This window comes from Triticum aestivum, chromosome 2B (assembly GCF_018294505.1).
Source record: "Triticum aestivum cultivar Chinese Spring chromosome 2B, IWGSC CS RefSeq v2.1, whole genome shotgun sequence".
NCBI lineage: Eukaryota > Viridiplantae > Streptophyta > Magnoliopsida > Poales > Poaceae > Triticum > Triticum aestivum.
The window spans coordinates 787,102,865-787,113,504 of NC_057798.1; positions in this window are offsets into that span (position 1 = coordinate 787,102,865).

The following is a 10,640-nucleotide window of genomic DNA, read 5'->3' on the forward strand; positions in this document are numbered from 1 at the left end:
ATTTCTCCTACATATTGCCTTGGTGCCTTCGGAGCACGATGACAAGTGGTTCACGGGGGCGATCGCGGGTAATAGTATTCTCCTTTGGGATCTATGACCTGGTCGAGAAAAAATCCCGCTATTTCCTCTTGAAGTGCTAGTATGCGGTCCATTGGTAGGAGCTGCTCCCGTACCTCTCTGAACTGTTAAGAAGGAGATCAATATGCATGTGTATTAGTTGTGTGAGTAGATATCGATAATTGTGTGAATAGTGTTCTGACAAACGTACCTAGTCCTGTCTTTGAGATCTGCTCCTTTCGGACGCCATCATGCGAATGTTCTCACAAACGTAGTATGGACACAGATCATTTCCATGCGCCTGATTCAGGGCCTTTACGAGAATGGAATTGAATCAGATAATGATTAATCAAGCATGATAATTAATTAATGGTATTGAAACAAGAATTAAAGAGATGGTAGCTAGCTAGCTAGCTAGTACTACTTAATTACTTACCGTTGGTCGATACCAAAACAGCTTTTTTGCCCATTTGCCTGGAGTCACCTTGATGAACTTTGCCCAAGCCCTGCCCACCGGCAAAGAAAATTAATAAAGGAGTTATTAAATAGTTCATATCAGGAAATGACGAACTAAATAGGCTGATATATAGTTAATAATGATTGAAATTACCTGTTGACTATCCCCTTCACGATGGTGTAGTCACTATCTTCTTTAAGTAGTGAGTCCAGTACTTCAACTTTTCCTTTCTCAACTTTAATGTCTAACAAGATCCAGTGAAAACTGCATGCGCACACATTTGCTTGTCTTAATTAAGCGGGCATGTGCATAACACTAATCAACTACCGTAAGCCCTATACACTACTTAATTATTAACATCTAGCTAGCTAGTAAGCAAAAACAGAATTTGTAGTACAAGACAGTGTGACTCACATGAAGTTGTAAGGAAGTAGTATATCTTCATTGATATTGTGGCGCTTGAAGAACTCTAGCATGCTTTCCTCTAAACTTGCTCGATAAGTTGGAAGATTCCATGTGTACTCATTAATGGTATTTGGGTCAATGAACCCAATGCCATAGCGTCCAGATTTTTTCATTTCATACATCTTCATTCTGCATATAATACCACAGAAAAGAATATAGTGAGGATAATTACATGTAATTATTGATCAAAATGATCACTACAACTAGCTTTAGACTTAAATTACACAAAGAAATCACTTACAGACAATAGCAACTGACGATAGATTTTTGTGTGTCTTGATTGTATAACTGAAATAGTTCTGAATACTCAACGGACAGAGCTTTCTCATGGAAGTAATGCTCCTCCTTAACATTCACCATGAGGGACACTCGATTGGAAATCTTGGTAATGTACTAATGTTCATGTACCATTGATGCAATTCATACATTCTCGTTGGGAGGTTCTTGACCTTGTCTGGCTCGACCAAAGGTTGGCATCGGACATATTTCCGTTTTATTTTCTCCTCTCTAAGCGGAGACATGGGCTCGATTTCGAGGAGTTGTCCAACAGTGATCTTGAGTATTTCAGCCTGCATTATATGCTCCTCGGTTATTACCATATCGCCCAGCTAGGGAACGTTAACGGTTTTCCCACAATAATATCAGGCGCGTGTACTCTCATGTGTTGTTGGCACAACAAGCGGGGGGATCGATTGCGTCGCCTGTTCTCCCATCTGGGGAACGATTTTCCCACATTTTTTGACAGCTACTTGTTGGCTCGAGCACGAGCTTGCTTCCTTCTGTAGCCATGCTCGATGTAGCTTCCTGATTTGGCGCTCATAGTCTGAGTCAACAGGCTTGTGAGTTGGTTTTCTTGCCATATGAATAAAGTGGTCAATAACTTTCTCAGCCACTTTCTCCCTTTGCTGCAGTGCCGGTTTCGGTCCAAAATGGGCCTCCACTTGGGCCCGCACTATGGTTGTGTTTTGCTCCTCGGTCATGTCGTAAGGCCTCTGAGGAAGAGGAGCGAGGCTTGGACCATATTTATATCGCTTGTCTCCGCCTGTACTTTCTGTACTACCTCGACTCGTACCGCTACGCACCATAGATGCGGCGTGTTTCTTCTGCGATTGCTGAGACGGCAGAGATGGCTGACGTGGCTGAGTTGGAGCAGGAGGAGTGTCCAGGAAGAGTGGCCTCACGCGTTCGTGGACTTCGAGGAGGTGGCAGACTTCGAGGAGTAGTCGGCTCACGTGTTCGTGGACTTGGAGGAGCGGGAGTCTGCTGATTCGGTGGCGGACTTCGAGGAGGAGTTGGCTCACGCGTTCGTGGACTTGGAGGAGCGGGAGTCTGCTGACTCGATGGTGGACTTCAAGGAGGAGTCGGCAGACGCGGTGTCGATGGACTTCGAAAGATGATCAAATCATTTATCCATAGGATGATACGATGTATGGCCTCTCCCATTGTGCGCTCGTCGTCTGATGACCCACAAGTGTAGGGTCTCTACCGTAGTCCTTTCGATAAGTAAGAGTGTCGAACCCAACGAGGAGCAGAAGGAAACGATAAGCGGTTTTCAGTAAGGTTTTCTCTGCAAGCACTGAAATTGTAGGTGATAGATAGTTTTGTGATAAGATAAATAAGATAAATAGTAACGAGTAACAAGTAAACAAAGTAAATAAAGTGCAGCAAGGTGGACCAATCCTTTATGTAGCAAAGGATAAGCCTGGACAATTTCTACTAATGAGAAAGGAGCTCCTGAGGACACATGGGAATTATCGTCAAGCTAGTTTTCATCACGTTCATATGATTCGCGTTCGGTACTTTGATAATTTGATATGTGGGTGGACCGGTGCTCGGGTACTGCCCTTACTTGGACAAGCATCCCACTTATGATTAACCCTTGTTGCAAGCATCCACAACTACAAAAGAAGTATTAAGGTAAACCTAACCACAACATTAGACATATGGGTCCAAATCAGCCCCTAACGAAGCAACGCATAAACTAGGGTTTAAGCTTCTGTCACTCTAGCAACCCATCATCTACTTATTACTTCCCAATGCCTTCCTCTAGGCCCAAATAATGGTGAAGTGTCATGTAGTCGACGTTCATATAACACCACTAGAGGAGAGACAACATACATCTCATCAAAATATCGAACAAATACCAAATTCACATGACTACTAATAGCAAGACTTCACCCATGTCCTTAGGAACAAACGTAACTACTCACAAAGCATATTCATGTTCATAATCAGAGGTGTAATAATATGCATTAAGGATCTGAACATATGATCTTCCAACAACTAAACCAATAAGTATCAACTACAAGGAGTAATCAACACTACTGGCAACCCACATGTACCAATTTGTGGTTTTGGATACAAGATTGGATACAAGAGATGAACTACGGTTTGAGAGGAGATGATGCTGGTGAAGATGTTGATGGAGATTGACTCCCTCCCGATGAGAGGATCGTTGGTGATGACATTGATGAAGCCATGAACCTGGGGTAGGGCCATGGACCTGTCTAAGGTACCCTACCCAAGGACATCTCTAGAAGAAACTACCTGTCAGTTGACCTAGAGGTATTCCATTCGACAAGCTCGAGGACGCTCGACAAGCTCGAGGACACTCGACCATGAAGATAACCACTCGACCATGAAGCTAACTACTCGACGACCAGAAGATCTAAAGTCACTCTGCACGCAACGGTCTGTCATTAAGTAGCCTTTATGGTCTTCATAGCACTTTATGGGGGCGTTACCAGTAACCCCCTGACTTAATGTACTTTAAACCCTGCATAACTGAGGGCCGGAGGGGTCTGGCGAACTCTACATAAGCCACCCCCCTCCTCAGTGTAAAGGGTTCGCACCCCTGTAATTCTCACGCATATAATCCAGTCGACCACCTCCGGGCTCCGAGACGTAGGGCCGTTACTTCCTCCGAGAAGGGCCTGAACTCGTAAAACTCTTGCGTGTACAACTACTCCATTGCTAGGATCTTGCCTCTCCCTTAGTACCCCCCTACACTACTGTCAGACTTAGAACCACGACAGTTGGCGCCCACCATGGGGCAGGTGTCTTGGCGACTTGTTGGAGAAGTTGCAATTTTTTCCGATCTCCTTCATCATGGTTTCAGGCGGAGTTTTGGTTGAGGGCCGCGAGATCCGTCTCGGCATGCTCATGTTCGTCGCCGACGACTCTGCCTGGATTCAGGAGGCTCCGCTCGACGTCGACGCGCTCCCAGTCCATGGAGCGACGCACTTTCGCGCGTGCGTCCGCGGCGTCCTCCTGCGGCAACCGTCGACCCAGTATCGACCAGTTTTTGTGTCATCCTCCCTCCCAGCTTCCCGCCGGCGCAAGCGCTCCGGTCGGTCGAGGCTTCAGCGGTGGGTGAGGCACGCGGTGGCTCGCCAGTCGACCACCGCCCAAGTCGCGGCAATCGAGCCCGACGAATCTCTCTACGGCCTGTTCGACCTATCGACTGGCTCCGTAGAGACTGCATCCGAGTGCGGCAGCAGTGATCAAGTGGCGGAGGTCCTGATGGTCAATGGGCCACACGGTCCCCCCGGCTTTCCCGGTACCGAGGAAGGTGACGGTGGTGGCGATCCGTCGCACGTCCATGAAGAATACCTCCCCGAGCCCCTCAATTGGCTGCAGAGGGAAGAAGTTCGCTGCCGGAACATGGATGCACTTCACACTCCTATCATTGGAGAAACCCCTGAGGCTCGCGCCTTAGAGGATGCGCGCTTGGCCAACCTGGCTGAGTGCACTCGACTGGAGAACCTTCAGCGAGCACTCGACGAGCGTGCGCGGCAACGGGTCCCGGACTCCAGTCGACGCCAGCTCTTTCCACCTCCGACTCAGGTATATCGAACTCCGATTCAGAATTTAGCAGCTGCAGCCCGTATAGCAGAATCAATTCAGCCTTCCCAGTCAGAGGCTAGCAGAGGCTTGATGCAGATCAGAGATTTGCTCCGGGCAGCAGGAGATCAGAATTCAGCTGCATCGCAGTCGTGGAACATGATTCACAGTAGATCCGTGGCGGCGAATACAGTCCAGTCGGCTCATAGCCCCACATCGCCCCCGAGGCGTGAAGGGCGTGGTGACCGGCATGATCAGTACAGGAACCGTGAGCAGTATGATCACCGATTCGATCGCAATGGTCGACGTCGGGTGCCCACCCCTCCCCCAAGGGGTGGATCCTACGCGCCTCGATAGCAGGATGATAGACGCCAGCATAGTGGCGGACAAAGAATTCCAGTCAACCCCAGGGAACCAGGCTTTGATGCGAGATCCATCATTGTTCAAGGTCTGGTCGACCGGAACAGAGCTCACAGAGAGGGTAACGACAGAGACGTACCCACCAGCAGCCGAGTGCATGTCTCCGGACCAGAGTGTTTCAGCAGAGCCATCAGAGCCGCAGTGATTCCTCCCAACTTCAGGTTGGCGACTGGAGTCAGAAAATTCAACGGTGAGTCTAAGCCTGATACTTGGCTTGAGGACTACCGGGTATCTGTCCAGATCGGCGGCGGAAATGACGAGGTGGCCATGAAGCATCTGCCTCTTATGTTGGAAGGGTCAGCCAGGGCATGGCTAAATCAGTTGACACCCAGCAGCATTTACTCGTGGGAGGATCTTTCCCGAGTGTTTGTCAGAACGTTCGGAGGAACATGCAAGCGACCAGCAGGACTGACAGAGCTGCAATCTTGTGTGCAGAAGTCGAATGAGACTCTGAGAGATTACATCCAAAGATGGATCACATTACATCACATGGTAGAGAATGTATCTGATCACTAGGCAGTCTGCGCCTTCAAGGAAGGCGTTAAGTACCAAGATCTAAGCCTGAAATTCGGTCAAACCGGAGACATGTCTCTGAGTCGAATGATGGAAATAGCCACCAAATATGCCAATGGTGAGGAAGAGGATCGGCTCCGGAGTGGTAAACACAAGTCAGTAGCCCAAGAAGCCGGAGGAGGGAACTCCAGTCGGAAGCAAAAGCGGAAAGCCGAGCCAGCCGCTCCTGGAGAAGCCTTGGCCGTGACTCAAGGAAAGTTCAAAGGGAAACCCAAAGGACCTTGGAACCCCAAGAAAGTGAAGGATAAAGAAGGAAATGACGTGATGGATTTACCGTGTCACATCCACACAAAGAAAGATGAAGAGGGTAATTTCATTTACCCGAAGCATACCGCTCGACAGTGTCGACTCCTGATACAACAGTTCCAAGGGAAACAGTTCAAGGATAAGGAAATAGAGTTGGACAAAGTTGAGGACAAGGGGGATAGTGACGAAGAATATCCTCAGGTCAATTCCACTCTGATGATTTTTGCTGACGTTGAGAGCAAAAATCGACTGAAAGTTATAAACCGAGAGGTGAATATGGCTGCTCCGGCGACACCCAATTATCTGAAGTGGTCTCAGACGACCATTACATTCGACCAGTCTGATCACCTGACGCACATAGCCACCCCTGGAAGGCAAGCTCTGGTGGTTGACCCAGTCGTCGAAGGTACTCGACTGACTAAAGTATTGATGGATGGCGGTAGTAGTTTGAACATACTGTACGCAGAGACACTGGAGGGGATGGGCATTCCGATGTCCAGACTCAGCACAAGCAACATGAGTTTCTATGGAGTCATTCCCGGCAAGAAGGCCGCGTCACTCGGTCAGATTGCTCTCGATGTGGTTTTTGGTGATTCCAAAAACTTCCGCAAAGAAAGGTTGACATTTGAGGTTGTGGATCTCCAAAGTGCCTATCACGCCATTTTGGGCAGGCCAGCTTATGCACGTTTTATGGCTCGACGATGTTACGTGTACCTCAATTTGAAGATGCCTGGCCCTAAAGGCATGATCACTGTTACTGGTAATCACAAGAAGGTGGAAGAGTGCTTTCAGAAAGGCTCAAAGATCACCGATGCTCAGATTGTAGCAGAAGAGTGGCAAGAACACCAGAGAAATGCAGACCCGAGTGATTTGTTACGGGCCAAGAAGCCCGCTACGGAATCATCGTTTCAGTCGTCCGGTGAGACAAAGCCAGTTCACATCCACCCGACTGACCCCAACGCTGCTCCTAATCATATCTCCACAACACTCGACCCCAAATAGGAAGTAGCGCTCATCCAGTTCCTCCGTGAGAACTGGGACATCTCTGCGTGGAAACCCTCTGACATGCCAGGTGTACCCAGGGGGCTGGCTGAGCACTGTCTACGAGTCGATTTGAAGGCAAAACCTGTCAAGGAACATTTGCGACGGTCCGCCGTCCAGAAAAGGAAGGCTATTGGCAAAGAGGTGGCTCTGCTCTTAGCAGCAGAGTTTATCGGAGAGATTTACCACTCCGAGTGGCTCACCAATGTTGTCATGGTCCCCAAGAAGGACAAGTCACTTCGCATGTGCATTGACTTTAAACATATCAATCGGGCCTGCCCGAAAGATCATTTTCCTCTCCCCCGCATCGACCAAATAGTCGAATCGACTGCGAGGTGCGAGCAATTGTCTTTCTTAGACGCCTATTCCGGGTACCATAAGATCCGTCTGTATGGACCTGATGAGATCAAAACAGCTTTCATCACCCCATTGGGGTGCTTCGGTTATGTCACCATGCCATTCGGCCTCAAGAATACTGGAGCCACGTTCATGAGGATGATTCAGAAGTGTTTGCTCACTCAAATCAGTCGGAATGTGGAAGCATACATGGATGACATTGTGGTCAAATCACGGAAAGGTTCCGACCTGCTGACTGACCTCGCTGAAACATTTTCCAACCTCAGGAGGTACGATATCAAGCTTAATCCATCCAAGTGCGCATTCGGAGTCCCTGGCGGAAAGTTACTCGGTTTTCTCGTTCCCGAACGAGGAATCGATGCAAATCCAGAGAAAGTGGGCACTATACTCCGAATGAAACGACCTGTGCGTGTGCACGATGTTTAGAAGCTTACTGGTTGCTTGGCAGCTTTAAGTCGATTCATCTCTCGTCCCAGTAGAAGGCATTGCCTCTTTACCGACTGATGAAGAAGTCAGACAAGTTCGAGTGGACTCCTAAAGCTGATGCAGCGTTTGCAGAGTTAAAAACCCTGCTTTCCACCCAGCCGGTGCTTGCTGCTCCGGTCAGCAAAGAGCCTTTGCTGCTTTACATTGCAGCCACAGGACAAGTCGTCAGTACTATACTTACGGTCGAGCGGGAAGAAGAAGGGAAAGCCTTCAAAGTTCAGCGCCTAGTATATTATATTTCCGAAGTCCTGACCCCATCAAAGTAAAGATACCCTCATTATCAGAAGCTTGTATATGGGATTTATATGACCACGAAGAAAGTTGCTCACTATTTCTCTGACCATACCATTACAGTCGTCAGCGACGCCCCGTTATCATAGATTCTGCACAATAGAGATGAAACTGGTCGAGTGGCAAAATGGGCGATTGAACTCCTTCCCTTGGATATCAGATTTGAGGCAAAGAAAGCTATCAAGTCCCAAGCAATAGCCGATTTCCTCGCCGAGTGGACTGAACAACAATTGCCGACTCAAGTTCACTCGGAGCACTGGACCATGTTCTTTGATGGCTCTAAAATGCTGAATGGTTCTGGTGCTGGGGTAGTGTTGGTTTCCCCCCGAGGAGATAAGGTCAGATATGTACTCCAGATTCACTTTGATTCCTCCAACAATGAAGCAGAATACGAAGCACTTTTGTATGGGTTGTGTCTGGCCATTTCACTTGGCGTCCGTCGCCTCATGGTCTACGGCGACTCGGATTTAGTGGTTAACCAAGTGATGAAGGAGTGGGACATCAGAAGCCGAGCTATGACTGGTTACTGCAGAGCAGTAAGAAAGCTGGAGAAGAAATTCGAGGGGTTAGAGCTTCATCACATACCCCGACTGAAGAATCAAGCAGCTGATGACTTGGCGAAGATAGGTTCCAAAAGAGAAGCCATTCCCAGTGGCGTGTTTTTGGAGCATGTCCACGCGCCGTCAGTTCAAGAGGATCCTTTCACCGAAGAAGCCCCACAGCCAAAAAGTGCCACGGATCCGACTAAAGTTGAGGTTCCAGCCGTGGTTGACCTAATCATGGAAGTTCTGGTTATCATTCCCGACTGGACAGTGCCTTACATCGCATATATCCTAAGGAAAGAGCTCCCAGAGGATGAAGAAGAGGCTCGGCAGATCGTCCATCGATCCAAGGCCTTTACTGTCATGAAGGGACAATTGTACAGAGAAAGCGCGACTGGAGCCAGCCAGAAATGCATAACGTCGGAAGAAGGACGAATGATTCTCAACGACATCCACTCGGGGACCTGCGACCATCATTCGTCCTCTCGGACCATCGTGGCTAAAGCATACCGAGCGGGCTTTTACTAGCCCAGAGCAAATGAAATGGCGAAAGAGATAGTTGACAAGTGTGAAGGATGTCAGTTCTACTCCAATATGTCACACAAGCCCGCCTCAGCCTTGAAGACCATTCCAATCGTCTGGCCTTTCGCTGTTTGGGGGTTAGATATGGTTGGACCACTGAGAACTGGCAGGAGCGGCTTCTCCCATGTACTGGTGGCAATCGACAAGTTCACCAAGTGGATCGAAGCCAAGCCCATTAAAAATCTCGGTGCTGGCACTGCCATCAGCTTCATCAGAGAATTAATATTCAGATATGGGGTTCCGCATAGCATCATCACTGATAATGGGTCAAACTTCGATTCCGATCAATTCAAAGCCTTCTGCGCTTCTCAAGGCACACGAGTCGACTACGCTTCAGTCGCCCACCCCCAGTCGAATGGACAAGCAGAAAGAGCAAACGGCCTAATTCTCAAAGGACTGAAACCCCGGTTGATGCGTGACCTCAAACACGCAGCAGGCGCGTGGGTCGACAAACTTCCATCAGTTCTTTGGGGATTGAGGACTACTCCAAATCGGTCGACTAGAAGAACTCCATTCTTTTTGGTCTATGGAGTTGAAGCGGTTCTGCCGAGTGACCTGCTTCACAATGCACCGCGAGTCGAGCTCTACTCTGAAGCCGAAGCAGAGCAAGCCCGGCAGGACGCAGTCGACCTTCTGGAAGAAGAAAGAGAGATGGTCATGATCCGATGGACCATCTATCAGCAAGACTTGCACCGATTCTACCCCAGAAATGTGAAGAGCCGAGCCTTCCAAGAAGGAGACTTGGTCCTCTGAGTGGACCAGCAGAAGCCACACAAACTCGCCCCTACTTGGGAAGGCCCCTTCATCGTCACCAAAGTTCTCCACAACGGAGCGTACCGTCTTTACAACGTCGATCACCAGATTGACGAGCCACGAGCTTGGAATGCGGATCTGCTCCGCCCCTTTTACACTTAAATACTCACTCGGATGAGATGTAATAAAAGTACTCCTGTAGTTTATCTATCAAAGACAACAGTGTTATAATTTTCCCATTAATTGTTGCCACTTTTGCTTGTGTAAGAAATCCCCCCAGTGGGTGGCTTAGCTGCGAATCCGTTTCGCCTAAGTTTGTAAAAAAAATTCCTGCCAACTGACAAGCAAGCCTCTCACTCAGAGACTTAGCTGTGAATCTGTTTTGCCTAAGTGTTTGAAATCCTTCCGAGTGGAGAGCAAACCTCTCACTCAGAGACTTAGCTGTGAATCTGTTTCGCCTAAGTGTTTGAAACCCTTCCGAGCGGAGAGCAAACCTCTCACTCGGGGGCTTAGCTACGAATCCGTTT